Source organism: Adiantum capillus-veneris, chromosome 5, assembly GCF_014529385.1.
Source record: "Adiantum capillus-veneris isolate H3 chromosome 5, ASM1452938v2, whole genome shotgun sequence".
NCBI lineage: Eukaryota > Viridiplantae > Streptophyta > Polypodiopsida > Polypodiales > Pteridaceae > Adiantum > Adiantum capillus-veneris.
The window spans coordinates 27,156,341-27,178,513 of record NC_140935.1 but is presented as its reverse complement, the minus strand read 5'-3'; positions in this window follow the sequence as shown (position 1 = coordinate 27,178,513).

Sequence of the window (22,173 nt, the reverse complement as noted above, 5' to 3'; positions counted from 1 at the left end):
CTCTTTTCATGCCATGATGATGTTTGTGGGGGTCATTTTTCTCATGATATTACAAACAGGAAGATTTTGCAAGCATGGTTTGTTTGGCCAAGTCTACACCGTGATGTCCAGCATTGGTGTAAGTCATGCAAAGGTTGTCAGATTGCTGGAAATCGACGACTCACTTACGAACCTCGAGTTCCAATAATTTCGTATGGTCCTTTTGAGAAGTGGGGTGTGGATGCAATAGGCCCCTTACCTCGCACATCTACCGGGAAGGTCTTCATCATTGTGGGAGTACATTACATGACACGATGGGCGGAGGCAGCAAGTACAACACGAATTACAGCCGAGGAGGTATCAAAATTTATCTTTGATCACATATGCAGTCGATTCGGCACACCATTAGAGATTTTGTCAGATCGTGGTCCAGGGTTTAGAGCAGAGCTCCTAGATAATCTTTTGGCAAAGTTAAAAGTCAAACATTTGCATTCTACACCTTACTACCCTCAGTGCAATGGGTTGGTTGAAAAGGTGAATGGAATGATATGTAAGATCATTTCTAAGCAGGTTGCAGATCGACCAAACGACTGGGATCGTCATTTGACCACAGCTCTATGGGCATACAGAACATCTTTCAAGGTATCCACTCAATTCACTCCTTTTCATTTGGTATATGGACAGGAGGCACTCCTTCCTATTGAGGTGGAGATTGCAAGCCTACGCATTCTCTCACGGGGAGCAAAGAGGCCAAAAGAAGCTTTGCAGGAAAGAATTTTAGATCTTCAACGACTTGAGCTTGATAGAGAAGAGTCCATCGACTATTACATTGCCCAAGCCACAAGACAAAGGGAAAATATCAACAAGAAGCTCAAGGGGAAAGGATTGAAGGAAGGTATGTTGGTTCTTGGCTATGATAACCGACTTGATACTCAACTTGACAAAAAGTTTTTGCAAAGATGGGAGGGACCTTTCATGATAAAAACAAAGTTTGGGAATGGTAGTTACAGATTAGCAGATTTATCAGGAAAACTCCACAAGACTAGAGTCAATGGATGGAGATTAAAGCCCTACTTTCAACGTATCAATCCGTTGATAGGAAGTCATCTACCTACATCGTCTAAGCTCCAAATTGGCATGGCTCCCTTTGGATTGGCAAATGCTCCACCTATTTTTAAAGCTTTGATGTGCAAAGAAGAACCAGCCTTGGAATCTCAACATACCCAAGGCAACCCTCCCATCTCCGATTTATTGGATTGAGGTAATGAAAAGCAGGTCTAATGGAGTAAAAGAGTGTATATCACTCCTCCTTTTTATAGAAAAATAAGAAAAAAAAAAGAAAAAAAGAATGAAAAGAAAAAAAAGAAAAAAAAAGAAAGAAAGGAAAAAAAAAGAAAGAAGAAGAAAGAAAAAACTCATTTGTTTCATCTACGAGCATGAATGATCCTAGATGAAGGGGGAGGGCTAATATGAGTAGCGTTAAATGGTAACCGTGCATTTGCACTACATTTCTACTCAAATGTATATATTTTTTATGAAAGTTTTAACCTAGTGTTCATTCTCTCTTTCCGTAATAGACTTTTTCCATACAAACACCTTACCCTTCTTAGATCTTTATGCATTTACATCATATTTCTCTCTTCATGCTAAATGTAAATAGTAAACTTAATTCTACTCTCCTAGTTTTTTACTGTATATTCTTTTAACTAATTACCTTTACTAATTTAAATAGCTATCTACATCCCATAATTTGTAAATAAATAATTTATGGGCACTTATCTTACCCATCTTCTCTCAAGGGTAGGGTGAACCTTGTAGGCCTTCCCTTCCCCACCACTATGTGACCCAAGTCTTGGATCATTTACTTGTGTTGGTCAACAAATCTTAAATATAATGTATATCCCCAATAAATCAAACTTTATTGGAGCCTACCTCATTTGTTTAAGGTGGATTCTCTTTTGAAAAAGCATGCTACACCTTGGATGCATGCTAAAGGGCCCCCTACAAGGAGACTTTGTTCAAAAGGTGTTTTGGATGCATCTTGAACGCCTTAGATTGTGGGTATACTTGAGGAACACTCCAAAATCAGCTTAAACACTTTGAGAAGGTCAACTTTGCCTTTTACAGCACCCAATTCTCAGTTACAGGCTGAAAGTTATGGTGAAAACAAGGTGCTGCGGACACTGTTACTGCAGGTCAAAGTTACAATCAGGTAAACCACAAAGGTGAAAAGTTTTCTTGACTTATTCAACATTCTAAAATACCAATGGGGAGTTAAAAACCACTTGCATGTGGAGGGGTCGGCTCAAGATGCTTCCAGAGACACAACAAACAGGATGGGGACACTCTGCAGGAGCCACTGGAGGGACATCATGGTGGGGCCCACATACATTATCAACCCTTATGGAGCCTCCACGACCTAAAAGGCTATTTTTAATGAAAAAATAAGTCCCTTATTTGCATAATTGAAGGAATGGTCAAAAGGGAACCTAACTATGGTTAATTACCTACCCTAGTCAAGTTTAACCTAACCCAAGGTCTTGTACAACTATAAAAAGGCCCTTTGGCAAGCACAAAAACACACACACCTACTCCATTGCCGCAAATAAGCTCCTCTAAGGTTATGGAAGCCCTAATCTCTCTCTCCTCTTGTCTCCCTATCCATTTCCTAAGCTCGCTATCATAAGCGGCACCATAGAGAGAGCATCAATATGCTATTGCTACCATTCTCTTGCAAACATTTCTCTTATCATACTCATCCCTAAATAAGGATTGTAGATTCTATATGAGAGCAAGGATATCAAGTTCAATGATCTATCTCATGGTTTGATCTTACAATTGGGGTGTCGTCGTCACACTTTTGCTCTAAACGCATGTAAAATTGGTAAGCCTATCTTGGCAGCTTTTCATATTTTGTGCTCATTGGGTTGCTTGTTTGTTGAGAAATTTTTTGTGCACCATGGTGTCTATTTGCTTGGCTTCTCTCCTTATGTTGTGTGTAAGTAAGTCTTGGGGCTGCATAGATGGAGAAGAGCTCTCTATGCATGCCGCTTTATGTGTGTAAGTAGTCTCTTCTTTTGGGAAAGGAAAGGAGTTGTCAAGTATTTGTGTATTGTGGTGTTTTGAGTTTTGAGGTTTTGTGATTGCTTTTCTTAGAAGTATATGAGCACTAATATGGTGAAGGTCAATCTTTGCATGTGAGTTTGTGCAACGTTCAAAGGGATTGCTTAAGGAGTGTGTGTTGAATGGTTGAAGGGAATTTTGTGTTGAAGCACATAAGGAAGGTGTGTGTGTGTGTGTGTGTGTATGGTTTGTTTTGGTTTCCTTATTTATCCATAAAAGAGGGTGGTGCCCCTAAGAAATATGCGTGTGTAGGGTCTCACGGAGTGGTTGTCTGGTGGGAGCCTTGAGTTGAGCCCCATCTCAAAAAATCCGCTCTCATTTGGTTTACATGCCGGCCAAAACAATGGGAAGCACGACCAAGTCCCTGCCACTGCTGGGCATTTCCCGCAATGAATGCACTCTAGGAGACAACATTCTTGACAGCAAGCTCATCAAGGACTTGGTTATCTTCGACAAGTAAACCACATTGGACATACATACTGAGTAACACATCAACTAAATATGTGTTATTTTCAAGTAACCCACTGTCGTAAATATAGAAGATATCGTGTTTCCTTGGTACAAATCCTTGTTCTTAGTATAGTCTTTAAGTGATCTCACAAAAGAAACACCCAAGTGAGTTTCCTGGCACAATATATTTCTCCAATATCCATTATTTTGTATATATGTTCAATCAAACCATTATCAAATCACCACATTGGGTATACATCTCGACCCTGATAGTGCCGAGCACCAATCCATCAGCATACCCCTCTTTCAATGTACTGCAATATATGACATTCTTGACAAGATGCTCTTCAAGCACTTATTGATGTATTAATTGCACTGTATTCCAGAGCTTGGTTGAAACCCAAAAACTTATAGATGGCACATTGACCAGGACGAACAAACTTTTGCAAATCCCTGATTCACCATGGGAGAGCACGGCCATGGATTTTATCTTTAGATTGCCCAAGTCTATCCATGAGAACATAGGAATATGGACGATATTAGACATGTTTAGCAAGCAAGCACATTTTATACCTGTCAAAAATACTATCAAAGACCATCAAATGGAAACCCTCTTTATATAAAAATCTTCAAGTACCACGGCTTGCCAATGTCCATAGTGTCCGATAGAGATCCTAGAATGACCAGTAATTTTTGGAAGGGTCTCTTTGAGAATTTAGGTACAAGGCTAAACTTCTCTTCGGCCTATCATCCCCAAACGGATGGCCAAAGTGAAATAGCTAACCTAACCATTCTTGATCTACTAAAAGCTTATGTCACAGAAGTAGATCAAAAGTCCCAATGGGAGAAGTACTTATCGTTAGTGAAGTATGCTTACAATAACACTGTACATACTTCCACGGGAAAAGTACCTTTTGAGGTGATAGAGGGAAGATAAAAAAGTTCCCTATATCCGTCTCTCAGCAAAGGCAAAAGGCTTCTGCTGATAAGCACAGAAGAGCCCTAGCCTTTAAACAAAATGATTGGGTCTTGCTTAAGTTTCCCAAGGCTCGATTAAGGCACACAAATGGGCAAGAATCCTATGAGACACGAAAAGTACTATGCTAAGTTAGCAAAAAGGTACTATGGTCCCTTCCAGATTCTTAGACCAATCAATGAGATGGCCTATCAACTCAAGTTGCCGAGCCATTGGCTCATACACAATGCTTTCCACATGAGCCTACTAAAGACTTACAAAGGAGATCCACCTCAAGAAGCAATCATTGAAGACCCGTCGGAGATCGAGGACCAAGACGAGGTGCTGCAGCCGGAGTCCAACTCTAACACAAAGACAAGGTATTATGAGGTGGTAAGACTATCCGACGATATCTTATCAAGTTTAAAAATTATCCTTTTGAAGATGCTAGATGGATGCAAGGCATACAATTGAAGCCTTAACCTAAACCTTGTCAATGATTACAATGATTCCCTAGAGTAACCAAATGTAAATGTGTACAAATGAACAAAGTTTTTGTCTTATAAGACTCTCTTTTTCTTTATTCTGCACAAATTTTAATAAGTATGCATGCTTAGGATCATGTTTGTGGAGATGACGTCTCTCGAACACCAAGTAGAGCTTGTTACTCTACTATGGAAGATTGATACGGACTAATTTGCAGACATGCTTGCGGCAGCTAATGCTCTAGCACCAAATGGACCAGTCATCCATTCTGGGACGATGTCGTAGGGTAAAATAGGGGTCCTTTACCCGCTAGCAAACGGACTAATGACTAGGCTTTATCTTCTCTACCTCATAGTTGAGGACAACTATGATTTTAAGAGAGAGGTAATGTCATAAAAAGTAATATCTACTACTCCCAAATGATTTCTCATGTTAAACTGATCATTTAATATCGAGAAATACCAGGGGAATAAAAGCTAGAATATTGGTAAGGCTGCCAGACCAGTCTCTGTCAGGGATCTAAAGGAGTAAAAATAGGGATCCAAAGGGGGACAGCTTGCAAAAGAGCAATGTGCTTGGGGCTGAAAATACCTAAGGTTCAGCTCCATTAAGACTTCTATAGGCTAGGGTTCCTAATTTTTTATTCAATTGTCCAAAGGCCAATATAGGGAAAGTTGGATGGTCATGGGAAGACTAAAAAGTCTTCCCACATCCCTATCAAGGAGGGGGCGAGCCATGAGATTAGGGAATGAGAGAGAAACACACACACACACACACACACACACACTCCAAAGCTCCCCCTTTACACAAAGGGAATACTGGACACACGTCAAGCTCCTATGCCAGTTGCCCCCAAACTCCCCTCAAATCCTATTGGATGGACACAGAGGTGGACCAATGAGAATTAGGATAGAGTAAATTTAGTCTAATCAATTTAAAAATGCTTGATAAAAGAACCAATAGAAATTAATCTCCCTAGAAGACTATTGGATAGTCTACCAAGGGGTCCAATGAGCATCCAACGACCCAATGGCTTGCCTGATTCCTATTGAACAGAAGACAAAAAGGTCCAATGAGAGTTTAGATAAATCAATTAAATACCTGAAGATCTCACAAAAGGGGAAAGGGGGACACTTGTCAAAAGGCTATCAACTATGCTTCTAATTTGTGATTGGCTAAGCTTTATAGGAGCCAATGGGAGGCCAGCATGAGCATTTAGCAAGAGGGGTTGACCAAGATGAGAGAGGGGCTGCATTTTACTCTAACATAATGCTACACACACACACAAACAAACACACACAACTCATATGTGCAAGATTATCAAATCACCACATTTGGTAAACATCCCGACCCCGATAGTGCCAAGCATCGATCCATCAACGTACCCCTCTTTCAATGCACTGCAAGAGATGACATTCTGGACAAGATGCTCCTCCATCACTTATTGATCTATTAATTTCACTATATTCTAGAGCCTGGTTGAGCCCCCAAAACTCCTAGATGGCACACTGACCGGGATAAGGAAATTGGTGCGAAACCGGCCCTCGGTGAAACTTCAATGGGTAATATCTTGGCAACCAAGGAGGAAAATGGCAATCTGAAAAGACCAACATGCTCCACATGACGAGCACTTCAAGCCCATGCATTCACTTCAACTTGGACCCTTCATCTGCAACTGCCCAATCCGGCTCAGATCTGTCCCAACTTCAAACTGACATAGCTATGCCAACTTCAAAACGACATAGCTTCTTCACCATAGCTTTGATTGATGAGCCGTAAATACAAGGCTAGAGAGTATTTCAAACACTACAAATTTAGCCTATAAGACTACTTTATGGCAACATCACAGGCTTGGCTTGTAAGCACCAATCTTCCTTTCTAGGCACCGACCCACATTTTGAATACATTTCAGTCCTCTTGCTAACATAACAACTACTAACATTGTTCATGAGTTTGGCAAAACCTCGATAATGTATGCAAATTTGCATCTTTCACCTCGTGTCCGCAAAGCGGCACAACAACGTGAATGAAAGTGTTTGACCTCAAACCAATGCATTGAGCTCATCTTCATAATAAAGATTAACACCTTATCACATGACTTTGCCAATATGATGCTCTTGCAATAAACGATAACACAAAAAGAAAGCCATTTTATTTATATGTACCTACACGGTTTGAAGTGACTAACCATATACCCTCATATACATTTAAAATAAATTCACAAAAAGAAACCATAAATTGTATATAAACAACGCGGCCAACTCACGACATCATATGGTACTCCCCTTGGTAGCATCCCTACACGCGAAGGTAAACCCAATCATGGAATAGTTAATAACTCGCACTCTCACAAAGTATAATCGGTGACCTAAATACATTTATCATCAATTATAATCAAGATTTTTAGTTGGCTAAGTGAGTTTCATCATCCAATGAACATATATATTGGTTCTCCAAGGATCATGGGGTCCAAAATTTTGATTGTGGAGTGGACAACAAGCTGTACATGATGAAATAACCATGGAGAAACCTCATAAACATCCCCAGGTCCATACATGCACTCGTATACAACAAAGAAACCATGAAGGGGGTAGCTACTGTAATGGCTATTTCCCGCACAGGAGCAATAGGCATTACGGGAATGATTACCCGCAAACTACCTTACATTATGTGAACATCAAACACATAGAAATAGGATAGAAGACATTACACAGTACACAGGCACAAAACACCTCTTGCTTCATTCATATGTAATCCGGATACAGAGTTACAACAACAGATGTAATGAAAACATAAAGGTAAGTTACAGCAAAGACAGGTATGCCCCCCATATACAACCGCTGCTCCAGTGTAGATTGGGAATGATGCACACACTCCTCCTGTCCCATGATATCTTGTGAGGAACTTCCGCCACGGCCGCCGCATACCGCATGACTCCTGATCCGCAATGTCCACACCTCCGCAGGACCGCATGTGTAACTTATGCCGTAACACCTGGCACGCATGGTGTATCACGCGAACCCACACTCAGCCCTCCGGTTGGAAGGCTCCGGTTGCTGATCTTCGACCTGTTCTGGTGAAGATGAAATGTCAATGTATCCAAAGCCTCTAAAATCTAAAGTATGGGCCCAATAAACCTCATCCAAAAGATGTGGATCTATCTCAGTGTGCTCCGGCCAAGGAGCCCGGGGAATAAACTGTGTCGGCAAAGAAATAGACTGCGGTGCCTGCGGCAAAGGAGCAAGAGGTGTATGTAGAGGATAATAGCAAGAGAGGTATCTATTGAGAGCATACCAAAATGGAGGACATGGGGGTAGACTAGGGGAGAAAGAGTGAGCCAAAGTCTCCACCCAAAAACACACCCTACGCCGCTCCTTACGAAATCGACGAATCATTCTCTGCAAACGAGACACATGAGCCTGGGCCTCAACACAATCCTCTATACCTTGTGCCCAATCAGCAATATCAAAACCTTCTGGAACGACACTCTTACCTTTGTCAGTGTTGGATGACTCAGGTTGCTGCCTCACAACCTGCTGAGTTGGTGGCTGTGCTCTCACCTCAGCAAACAATCGTGTGCTCCAACTTTGTAGTTGATTCTCCAAAAAGATGTGGAGGTCCTATTGCATCTCCACTGCCAAAGCATCCAAATCATTCATGGTACAGAAATTTCCTTCCCCCGCAAATCTTCTAAATAAAAAGAGATGGGCCCGCATGCTTGAAAGATCCAGAATGGTCCTGACCACCGTAATTTAAGCTTCCCTAACATCTTCCCAAGGCGGGAATTAAAGACAAGGACCAACTGTCCCCGGACAAATTGCCGTGCTTTCGGGCGATCCAGCCATTTTTTTTGCCTGGACTACAGATCCTGTAGCACCTCAAAGCTATGCAACTGCTCTTCGTCTAGTTCCTGCAAAACATCCAAACGATAAATAACAGAATCTTTTGGAAGAAGCCAATCCGCAATCAGCATCCGCAGACTCGGAATCACATTCTCCACTAGGGTGATTGCCTTCATGACAAACGCCAACTTGAAAGGAGTCAATCCTGTTTTCACTTTATAAGTTGTCCGATAGGCCCATAAGGTGGAAGGAAGTTTCACATCCCAATCTGTTCTATGCATATTCACTAACTTTGTTAATATCCAAATCAATTCCTTATTAGTTGATTCTGCTTGCCCATTCACCTGAGGATAATATGGAGAGGATTTCCTGTGCAATACAAAATAAAAACGTAGCATTCTCTCCATCACCTTATTCAAAAAATGACTTCCCCGATCACTAACCAGCTCAATAGGATAGCCATATCTGGAAAAGATATCCTTATATAAGCACCCAGCCACAGAAGCTGCAGTATTATCTCTCAAGGGCCATGCCTCCACCCATTTGGTAGCGTAATCCGTGGCTATCAAAATATAATTATTACCCGTGTGAGCTGCAACTGCTTTAAAAGGTTCAACAAAATCCAATCCCCACTTTTGAAAAGGCTCCAAGGGCAAAATCGGCTGAAAAGGCATTCTGGACCGTTTGGTAGGTTGCCCCATCCGCTGACACACATCACACATGTTGCACATAATTTCTCACATCCTGAAACAATGTAGGCCACCATAATTCAGATTGGAGAACCTTTCGAGCCGTGATTAATGCTGCAAAGTGGCCTCCCGCAATACCGGTATGGACTTCCTCCAAAACCGATTCCTGCTCTTGTGGTAGCACACATCTGAGTAATACATCCGCCACCGTACGATAATAGAGCTTCCCCATAATAATCCCAAAATTCCTGCTTCTGATAGCCATACATTTTCTCTGATGACTGGACAAGAAGGAAGTCATTTTGCCACTGTCGAGAAAATGAAACATCTCCTCATACCATGTCCATGGGATGCTAGGGATGACCCTTGCCTGTTGCGGAACTGATGTATCCTCTACAACCACACCTGTTAGAAACAGAGATGCATCCAAAAATTCATCAGCTACACCCGTTGGTCGCTCACCGGAATCTAACCTGGATAGGTAGTCAGCCACCGCATGCTGAGCCCCTGGACGATGTATGACCTCAAAGTCAAATTCCTGTAGCAAAAGCACCCATCTGGATAATCTTCCCATCAAATTTTGTTGATGTACCAGGTATAAAAGAGCCGAATGGTCCACATGGAAGAAAAAACGTCGGCCCAACAGATAGTGTCGGAATTTCTTCACTGAATAAATCATCCCTAAACATTCCCTTTCGGTTACTGAATAATTCCTTTTTGCGGATGATAATCGTTTGTTGGCATAATAGACAGGTCGGAACCATCCTTGAATTTGTTACTGCATCAACACACTACCAATAGCTCGATCCGAAGCATCCACAAATATATAAAAATCCTGACCCCAATTCGGAGGAAGCATAATCGGAGCTTTGGATAGCAGAAGTTTTAATCTCCAAAAATCCAGATCACATTTTTGCATCCATTCAAAATCTATAGCATGCGCTGCGTGAGTAATCGGGATTGCCAAATGCGCGACAAACCGCAAATGCCTCCCATGCCAACGGGCTTGACCCACAAAAACCTGACACTGTTTCTGGTTCACCGGTGGAGGTGCTTCCATAATTGCGGCTATTTTATCCGGATCCACGAAAATACCATCCTCGGAAATTATATGCCCCAATAGCCTGCCACTGCGAACAGCAAATGCACACTTTAAAAGATTCAAACTGAATTTCACCTCTTTGCATTTCATAAAGCATAACCGTAATTGCTTCAAGTGCTCTAATTGCGCTCCAAAAACACTGAGATCATCCAGAAAAATTCTCATAAAATCCGTCAAATAAGGACCAAAAAAATTGAAACATATCCCTTTGAAAAGTTGAAGGCACATTCCACAATCTGAACCACATCACTGTGCAGGCAAACACACCCCATGCGGTAATAAAAGCTTTTTTTGGTTGATCCCCCAATGCCATTCTTATTTGGTTATATCCACTAAACCCATCTAGAAAAGTATACATCTCATGTCTTGCTACATCATCCAAAATGGAATCCAGAAATGGAAGAGGAAAAGGATCTGCATTCAATTTCCGGTAATCCACACAAATTTGGATTTGCTTGTTTTTCTTTGGTACGACCACAATTGGAGAAATCCACTCCGGATTATCAATAGGGGTAATAAAACCCACCTCCAAAAGACGATCAATTTCCATCTTAACTTGCTTTGCCACATTCGGATTCATCCTATATGAGTGCTGCTTCACTGGCACCGCATCCGGTTTCAGATTTATCGTATGCTGATAAAACTTAGGATCCAATCCCTGCATATCCGCATATTCTCATGCGAAAACATCCTTAAATTATGTCAGCAACTTAATCAAATCGCCTCTGAAACTTGCCTCAAGATGCTTATTAATGTAGATAGGCTGTGACTCCGCTTGCTCCCCAAGAAAGACCTTCTCCAATTCATTTTCTTTAACCCTTGTAATTTTCTCCATCTGCGCCTCAAACGCACGTTCTTGCTGAATAACGTCCTCCAATGATTCAGGACTTGGAAACGCCTGTTGTTACTCCCCTATTCCTGTTGAAGTTCTTGAAACCCTCACCGAGTTCCCCTTTGGAATCTGAGAAATATCCGCTAGATATAAAGAAACCAAATCCGGATTAGCTTTCAGAAATTGCTCCTCTTCATCCTCTTCTAATCCTTCCACCATATCTACTGTTTCTGCTATCACAGGCCATGCTGCCTGAATTGGTTGTCTACATGTTCCCAACATCACCCGCACTTTCCTTCTACCCTTTTTTACTGTAAGCATATTTGCTTTCCAATTATGCTTTACCCTCGCTTGTTGTAACCAGAGTCTCCCCAAGATAATGTGATAATCCTGATTATGATCCTCAATATTCAAGACTACTAAGGAAACGGCAAAAGATAAGCCCGCCACATCCAAGACAATGCCCCGAAGTAACCCCATTGGTTGCTCTATTCTTTGATCTGCCATGCGGACTACAAAGGGTGCAGGCTCCTAATCACTGAGTCCAAAACGCTCACAAGCTGCTTTAGTAATAATGTTTACTCCCGCTCCTCCATCCAATAGTACCTTGTTAAATGTATGTTCCATGGTATCTAACTGAAAGCTGCGGAATGCGGGTATCCGTGATCCTATTTGCCGGTAACGGGGCTGAATCATCCTCCTTGCTTTCAACTTTCCCGATGGCGACTTCTCTCAGCTCTGTGGACTTTTGTCGCAGCAATGCATTATGAAAATTCGGGACCAATTTCAGTAATGAAGCCAGAGGTACTTGTATTGGCGACGTGAGGACCTCTTTCCAAACTGAATTCCAATCCTCCTCTTCTCTAATATCATCCTTATTTCCATCTTTTGCTTCCTTTATTTCCAGGCCCACGGTCGATGGTCCTGATGATTTCAATGGTGGTGCGGACTGTGGCAACCAGGGCACAGTCTTTTTCCGCACTTATTCCTAAGCCGTCCAATTCGGAATCTTTACATCAGGTGTTGGAACCTGTGAGGTCCCCACCTCGCCGTATCAAACAACGGATCTGATGGTGAACCTGGTGTCCACTAGATCTATAGCGAAAGCAAACAAAATGGTTCAGGGTTCAACTAACGGACGATCTCTCATCACAAAGTGAGTCGAGTTCGAGCCTACTAGCAAAGAGATCTAGCTCCACCTCGCAGGGGAAGTGTACTTTAAACTATCTAGCGATCCTAAGACCAACCTTCCAAGAGGAGAGAAACCTCGAGTGTATTTTTCCCCATGTTTCAGAGGCATGTACACTCGAAACTTCGTCGCTCTAGGGTCAATGAGTATTACTAGTATCGATTTAAACACTATGGGCACAGAGAATTCCTGACCAATCGGGACCACCCTTCTCATAGGCATTGGCAACCTGAGCTAAGCCCCCACTTTCCACCCCCACACTCACACTTCCTTGTGTGTCCTAATTTACTACCACAATGATTGTTCAACATAAACATTCCTTGATTAAATTCCGAATCACAATGTTCGTTAAGACAACCCTTCAATCAGTATTGCAAAGCGGCACCAAGACAATATTCTAGTAAAAATTCTACTCAAACTTATTCATTAAAATTCTAATGTTCTAGAGATACAACATCCCCCCTCCAGCGAGAGTTTACTCCTCCCGTTGTCGCCTAGCTGCCCATACAACTAGGTATGTCCACCACATAGAAAGCACACCATGGACACTCCCACCGCATAGAAAGCAAGACGTGGGTTCCCACTGCATAGAAAGCAAGTCGTGGGTATCCACCGCATAGAAAGCAAGTCGTGGATTCAAGAGCCCTTAACGAGGAACTCTGCCCCCTGTGATCAGTAGGGGGGTCAGGATTGATTCAAAATTGGAAATAGAATGAACATGTCGAGCTAAATTTCTCCTAGCAGACATTCTTTCCTATTGCAAACAGCATACCCATCAATCATTTCTTTCCTACTTTAGACTTTAATGTACAAACGAATTCAATGCTGAGGTTTCCGTCGGATTTCTCCAACATGTTTGGGGATATGTTCATTCCTAGCTAAACATGTGCAATGTTAAATTAAACAACTTGAATGAAATTATGTCCTACCTCTTCCATTTCTTCGTCAATGGCCCGTGAGATGGCCGGTGTTTGTTCGTCCATGGGAGCTTTTCCCTTTCTATTCACATTGCTTGTTCCTGCCTCACAGTCGTGGGCACCACCAAAGCGAGTTCTCTTAACCGGGGCCATTTTACTCACTACTTTAAATGATAAACTTGAAGAAAGAGCTAAAGTCCAAGAGCATCATAGCAAACCAGTTGGCAGATTAGAATCATTAAAGAATCCTCCTTGTGCAAGAGCTTAGATTTTCCCTTCGAGACCTATCAATTTTAAGGTTAATACTTTACTTTCCCTATGGGAACTGGCTCTAAAGTTAATCACTTGGCTTAGATGATTAAGAAATTCAGAATTTTACTAATTGATTTACAAAGAGATGAAGTAAGCAAGCTCAATCATTTTCCTAGAGCAATTGAAGATGCAGAAATACCGCAGGCATGTGTGATAGAAAATTATTTTCTTAATGGCCTAATGACGGTTTAATTTTCAGCCTTAAACACATTTTAATGTGGGAGAAAATTGAGTCTAATTTAATTACAACACTATTGAGTGATGAAAGAATGAATTTCATCAAATCTACACTATTACTGGCTGACAATTTATTACTATGCTGCCTAGAGAGAGAATCTTTCCTAATCATGTATTAATCCTTGATTAAGGATGACAAATGGCTGCATAATTTTTCTAATTGAATGATGATTATGTAATGGAGTTTAGCTATGTAAACTTAGAGAGCAGCTATTGGGAATTATAGCTAAGATTAAGCATAGTAGACGAAGAATATGGGAGAGTAATGATGAGAATTAAGAACAGCCGTAATTAAACCATAATTACCGTGATTAGGGGCTGAGAATCCTCTGATTTTTTTGATCCAATGAATCCTCAAGATGAGAATTTTAGCAGCACCTCCCTCCTTGCTTCTCCTTCAAAAATTGTGTGTGTACCGGCAACACATCCCCAAGGTGTGTGTAGGTGTGATCATGTGTGTATGTGTGTGTGAGCACACCTTAATAGGCCTCCTCAAGCTAAAAATCGAACCTGCTTGCTATTTGCATCTGGGAGCTACTTCAGTTAAGCATGGCAAGTCCAGTTGCCTACCCACCAAGTATCCAGTTGGCTTAGTTAACTGACTCTCACACTTAGTTGCAAGCTTGGAAACTCTCCCAAGCCTTCCACAAGGACAAAAGGCGCCCCCTAGCTGCTAAAGCTGACCTGGAGTGGCCTGGAACCTGCTCCCACACAGCCTCGAGCCCCCGGTGCCTTCCCGGACAATTTTGGGAAAAATTGATTTTCGGCTAAAACGGGTCATACGAGACGGATTTTGATGCCGAAAATTGCTATACCAAGCCCTAACTAAGGCGTATTGGCCCGAGTACCTGCCATATTTAGCAGCCCCCGGGGTCTGAAATTGCATTTTTTCAAATTTGGGGTATGGGTGTAGTTTTTCGAGACGGTCATAACTGGACAGGTCGGGTGACCAAAAACTTACTATTTTTGAAATTGTTTTATAAAAATTATTTTAATTCACATTTCGAAGCTTTAAAACATTCTAAACATCATGGAACTGACAAAATTTGGAAAACTGTTTAAAATAGTAACTTTTTCCAGTATATTCATTTCAAGGTACAATGGAGCTCTTTTTGATCGGGGTCAGAGACCTTACAGAACCACATTTTTACCTGATCGCGTGATTAATGAAACCACTGGATCAGACTCCTCCCATCCTTCAATCTGAACCATAGCCACACTAGGCTATTTTCCTGTAGCGCGTTCCTTCTTCTTCCGATCATATTCCATAGCTTCACTACACTCGGATCGCCAGTGCCCATTCCTCAAACAGAAAAGGCATGTCTTGGGGCGATTAGGATCTCGGCCACCTCTTCCTCGACCTCGTCCTCCCCCTTGACCTCATCCTCCTGCTTGACCTTGCAAAGGCGTCTCTAATGTATGAGCATGAGCCATCGCCACAGCAGGCTCTTGTCCCTGCCCTATCTGTGGTTGTTTCCATGTAGAAGAGTCTCCTCGACTCCGACGACCCCGACCATTGAAATAACATTCCACTGTATTATGAGTATTGGTCGTGCAGATCGCACTCCACTTCTGAACCATTGCACACTTCTGAGCAGCATGGCCCGGATTCTGACACTGGGTACACCATAGTTCCTTCATACTTCTAGCCACCGCAATAGATTCCGACAATCCGGATGAAACACCTTTCCTATGACGCTGGGATTTTTTTCGAGGTGTCTCTTCCGACTCTTTCCCCGAATCGCTGCTGCCTGAGTCTGAGGAGTCTGATGCTGTGGACTCCGACTCCGAACTATCACAGCCATTGTCTTGTGACTTCCGATGAGATTTCTTCCTGTCTTTTTTCTTTGATTTCTTTGGGGATTCCGTGTCCTCTAAAGCTTCTCTTGCTACTACAGCCCTAGCAATTACATTATCCAGTGGAGTAGTTACCTTATCCATTATTTCCATAGCAGTTCTAAGATCCTTGTTGAGCCCCCGCAAAAAATAATCATTCAACACTTCTGCTGCCGGCCTTTGTGCCTGAGGTACCCTCTGCAAAAGCATCCAAAATTTTACAGCGTAATCCTCCAGTGGCAACAACTTTTGCCGCAGCGTTCGAAGCTTTTCCAAATGTTGAGGGACTGTCTTTTCCATTCTAAACCTTTGTAAGAACACTCTGGATCCTTCATCATATGTCTAAAAATGATCATCAGGGTATTCAGACAACCGTTTCGCAGCTTTCTCCGAGAGTGTAGATTCAAACACTAATTGTTGATGGAGAGAAATCACCACCCCAGGATGATTCAATCCATAAGCTTTATTGAATTGGCGCAAATGTGCATCAGGGTCTTCTCTCGAAAGACCTTGGAACAGACTATACTTAATCTGAGGATGTGCCATCATCCCTTGCCCAACTGTACCTCCTCCCGGGAAAAGCTGTCGAGCACTAGGAGGTGGGGACAGTGGCGGAGACACCCCCGGACTGCTTACCGGAGACGGTGGTGGAGCAACCTATGTGGGTGAGGGTGAACGTACGACAAGAGGACATGACTGACTGCATGGAGTATGCCTCGCCCGCCGCAACCGCCTACCACGCACCGAGCTTGGTGATGGAGATACAGATTCCTCAGCCTGCGGTGAAGAAAAAACAAATTCATCCGAACCGCCTCTCCTCCGACGTCTTCCTACAATTGGAACCACAGGGTCAGGCGGACCCTGCAACCTAGTGCACATGCATATTCATCGCAGGTCATCCATCATGCGTCGTGGTCACCAGATGTAATGGCTATTGCCTGCACAGGAGCAATAGGCATTACGAGAATGATTACCCGCAAACTACCTTACATTATGTGAACATCAAACACATAGAAATAGGATAGAAAACAGTACACAGTACACAGGCACAGAACACCTCCTGCTTCATTCATATGTAATCCGGAAACAGAGTTACAACAACAGATGTAATGGAAACATAAAGGTAAGTTACATCAAAGACAGGTATGCCTCTCATATACAACCGCTGCTCCAACGCAGATCGGGAATGGTGCACACACTCCTCCTGTCCCATGATATCTTGTGAAGAACTGCCTCCACGGTCGTCGCATACCGCATGACTCCTGATCCGCAATGTCCAGACCTCCGCAGGACCGCATGTGCGACTTATGCCATAACAGCTACTAGAAAAACGACATAGAGAAAGAGAAAGAGATAACTCTATGGAGTTTAGAGCTTCTCACCATGCTCTAGGATTTATTAGGGGATGTCAAAAGGCTTCTTGCTTTTCCATAAGAGAGCGGTGATGAGAGCTATGTAGAAGTTCTCACTATGAAAGCTATCAAAGAGTGCGTACACACCCACACACACACACACAGAGTAGAGAGAGAGAGAGAGTAGAGAGTGAGTGCTCTTTTTCTTCTTTTTCCCACGAATGAGAGAGAAGAGTATATGGAGATGGTGATGCAAAGCTTGCACCACTCTATATAATAGATACATATTGACGTGCGGTAGTAGACGCAATTGTCAGCATTGAAAAGTGAGACTTGCTAGTGAATTTATAGGCACTGTGTCAAGCTAGAGTGATGCCCAAGCCAGCTACTAGTGCTCCCTCTTCTTCTAGGAATAGCTGCATGCTTTTTTTGACTTTTATAAAAACATGGCTTGGCTGTTGGTGTTCAATTCTCCATATTTTTCTTCAATTTTTCAATAAAAATTAACTAATTAATAGTATCTCGGCAACTAATGCCACCGTGACTAAACTATGTTGCATCATGATGCTGCAACATAAAAAGGACTTTTTTGTATTGCCCCAACGTATTTATGGATCTCTTTTTTATGAAAATAATTCTCGTATAAAATTTGTTTAATATCGTTTTTCTTCGGATGGTAATTTGTAAATCTGACGGTGACTAAAAATAATATTTTTTTATTTAGGTCATCTTAAAAAGCATGTTGCTTTTCAAAAACGTCAAAAAGCACAAAAAGCTAAAAATAACATAAAAAGAAAAGAAAAAATTTAAAATGGAACTACCGGTTCTCCTTGTCCACAAGAACAAGAAATTGGGCTCGCTTTTCATTAAAAAGCACATAAAATCATGAAAAGATCAAAATAGCATGAAAAGCGAGCACACTAACACCTTATCACATCACTTTGCCCATATGATACCCATGCAACAAACCATAACACGAAAAGAAAGCCACTTTATTCATATCTGTCTATATGGCTCGGAGTGACTAACCATACACCCTCATAGAAGTTTATGGACACCTAAAACATGAAATCAAGTCACCAATACAAACCATAAATCATATATAAACAATTCGACTAGATCACGAAGTTATATGGTAGTCCCCCTAGCGAGCACACTAACACCTTATCACATCACTTTGCCCATATGATACCCATGCAACAAACCATAACACGAAAAGAAAGCCACTTTATTCATATCTGTCTATATGGCTCGGAGTGACTAACCATACACCCTCATAGAAGTTTATGGACACCTAAAACTTGAAATCAAGTCACCAATACAAACCATAAATCATATATAAACAATTCGACCAGATCACGAAGTTATATGGTAGTCCCCCTTGGTAGCACCCCTACACGCATAGGTACACCATGCCATGGAATAGTAAATAACTTGCACTCACAAAGTGATATCGATGACTTAAATACATTTATCATCAAGTATAATCAAACTTTTTAGTTGGTAAGTGGGTTTTCTCATCTGATAAATCTATATAGTGGTTCTTCAAGGAGTATGGAGTCCAAAATTTTGAAACTGTAGTGGACAATAAGCTATTTTTTGACCATAACTCTTACCTCGTGCGGGATTTTCACGTGACACTCAAGAGAGAAAATGTTCTAAATGATGTATTTTATCTCTGGATTAAAGGGTTTGACTTTATTCATAACACTTTGTGAGATATGCCCAAATAGTGTTCCTATCGTCTACCTGACGTCAAATGAAAAGCGCTTTTTATGTACACACATGACCATAAAGACATCGTGTGCATAAATCAAAGTGCTAAAATGAAATAATCATGGAGAACCCTCATACACACCCAAAAAGTCCATACATGCACTCGTATACAAAAAAATCGAGGGGGTAGCTAATTAGAAAACTACATACAAGGAGAACGACATGACTGCTATAGAGTTTACAGCTTCTCACCGTGCTCTAGGAATGATTAGGGACTGTTGAAAGACTTATTTCTTTAATGCAAGAGAGTGATGATGAGAGATATGTAGAAGTAACACCTTATCACATCACTTCATCCATATGATACGCATGCAACAAACGACAATACAAAAAGAAAGCCACTTTATTCATATCTACCTATACGGTTCATAGTGATTAACCATATACTCTCATATAAGTTTATAGATATATAACGCTTAAAATAAACTCACCAAAACAAACCATAAATCATATATAAACAGCTCGACCAACTCACGATGTCATATGGTAGCCACCCTTGGTACACCTCTATAGGAGTAGGTAAATCCGGTCATGGAATATTTAATAACTGGCGCTCACAAAGTGATACCAGTGACCTAAATACATTTATCATCAAGTCTAATCAATATTTTTCGTTGGATACTTAATGATTTTAAGGTGCTTGAGGGGTTAAGGTGTTCAAAAAGTCAAAGCATATCCCTACTCATGAGGGGTGAGCCCCCTTTGTAGGAGCTAGAGAGAGAACACACACCCTCACAAAAGGAAACCTTGGTACAAAGAAAGAAACTAGGACACTTGTCAAGTTCCTCTTCATGTTGCCCTCATGGTGTGCATAAAGACTATTGGTTAGCCTCCCAAGGGATCCAATGATAATTTAGCTAATTTAATTAATTGTATATGAATTTATCAAGTCCTCTCTCTCAAAGGGGGAATAGGGATACTTGTCCCAAGGCTACCCTTGTTGCTTGATATGCACTAAGCATGTGATTGGCCAAGCTTGAGGAGGTCCACTCAAGTGAAAGCTATGCTAGAAGAGAGGGTCTACCAAAGCAATGAGGGGTCTAGCTTGGGGGTTATATACCTCCCCCCCACACACACAACACTCTCTCTCTCTCTCTCTCTCTCTCTCTCTCTCTCTCTCTCTCTCTATTTCTCATTGTGTGAGTTGCAAAGTGCAAGAGCTCCATCTCCTTCTCCAAGCTTGTACAGAAGTTGAGAGCCAACCAAGAGCCATGCTTCAATGCTTAAGATTTCCATCTTCTCCATCTTCATTACTATGCTATTAGGTATGCTAAGCAAGAAGAGTGATGATAAGTGAGGAACTATTTCTTTCTCCTATGAATGTTTCTTCTTCCTCATCCCTATCATCATTCCCTGCTAGATCTCTCCACCTTTGAAGGTGTTTAAGGCCTTGGGACTGAGGCTGGGGATGGTTAATGTTTCTTTACAAAGTCTATGTTATGCTAGTGATGCATGAAACTTTCCATCTTTATTGCATCACCTAATTCAAAAGGAACACAAAGATTGTATTGTACCAAGTTTCTCTTGATGGGAGAATCTATATTACAAAAGCCTATTGGAGGGGCCGGCTGCACATAAATCCTGTCCTCAAATTTTGTCAAGTTCTATCAACTCTCTCTCTTGCAAAAGTATTGTTCATGCCAAGTTAATTAAGTATTATGGTTATGTTGCTATCACTTATTAAGTTCACCCTCTATGTTCTCAAAGTAGTTTCACAAAAATGCTCACTCTAATTCTCTTAATTTCGCTATCCTCAAAGTTCATAGGCCATTTCTATTACATTGGTATTTGAGCTATTGGTTTCTCTTTTGTTTCTTAAGAAGAGAGGTATTTATGTTTTCCATGAAAGGTTGGACCTGTCTATTACAATAGAGTAAGTGGGACAGGGATCTATTATCTTGGTTGAGAAGAACTTAGTTTGAGGTACACCATTGGGAACTATAGTCTTAATAATGGAGCGTCTTGGGGCTTTCCTTCCGCTTAACCATTATTGAGCTACGAGAAAGCTCAACATGAACCATAATCAACCAAGAAATGTTAGACCCTCTCCACTAGTCTTTGCAATCAACAGTGTCTATACCACTAGTGTGGCTGCTAGAGTTTTTGAGGGTACCAAAGCACAAATTAATCTATACTTAAGTTAATTAGCATGGCTAACAATAAACAAGAGAGTATAATGAACATTAATGACTTTGATTTTACAGATGAAGGTGCTAATGATGATGCCCCCATGTTTTTCAATTACCTTGTTACTAGGTTGCTACAAGCTCTAGGAAACCCTGCTTTGCAAGCCGAAGTTACTCAAAAACTTTGTGCTCATGGGGTTTCCCTTCCTCTCCAAGAGGAGAGAGAGCTTAGGAGGCCTCTTGATGAGACCCCCAAAAGAAGACTCTCTCCCATAAGAGAGGAGGAATCCAAAGAATGAGAAATAAGTTAATCCCTAAGTTCCTTTGAAGATGTGGCTCCACGAAGACGGTGATCTAGACGATTGCCAACTCCTCCCAAGAGGAAATGGTCAACCCACAGTCCTCCTCATCAGTCCAAAAGGGAAGAGATGAAACAAAGGAAGAAAAGAGCAAGAAAGAGGTCACCCTCTTCTCCTTGTTCTTCACCTTCCTCCTCTTTAGATGAAAGCTACAACTATTCTCCTAGAGAATACAAGAGGGGAGGACATCGCAAAGCTTACCCTATATGGCAAAGGTCCCAAAAGCTCAAGAATCTCAAAGAGGGAGGAAAGAGTATCTGTTTTCTCACCTATGATGGCACCTTTGATGCTACCAACAAAGTATTGGCCTTGATCTGGCAATTTGATGCGACCGACAAGGGATTCACAGAGTCCTCAAAGCTAGACCATGTAGCTATGCACTTCCAGAAACCTACTCATTAATGTTGGGCTAGCCTTTGTGGCAACGAAAAAGCCCCAAAGACATGGAAAACTCTATGAGTTTCCATCATGAAGCAATTCCTTGCAAGCGATGCAAAGGACAAAGTGCTTACCAAATGGTGGAGTTTGAAGCTTCTTTCCCATAAGTCTATCCACAAATATGTGGACAAGTTTTGAGTTTTACATCTCAAAGCTACTGTCTTTCAAAAGAT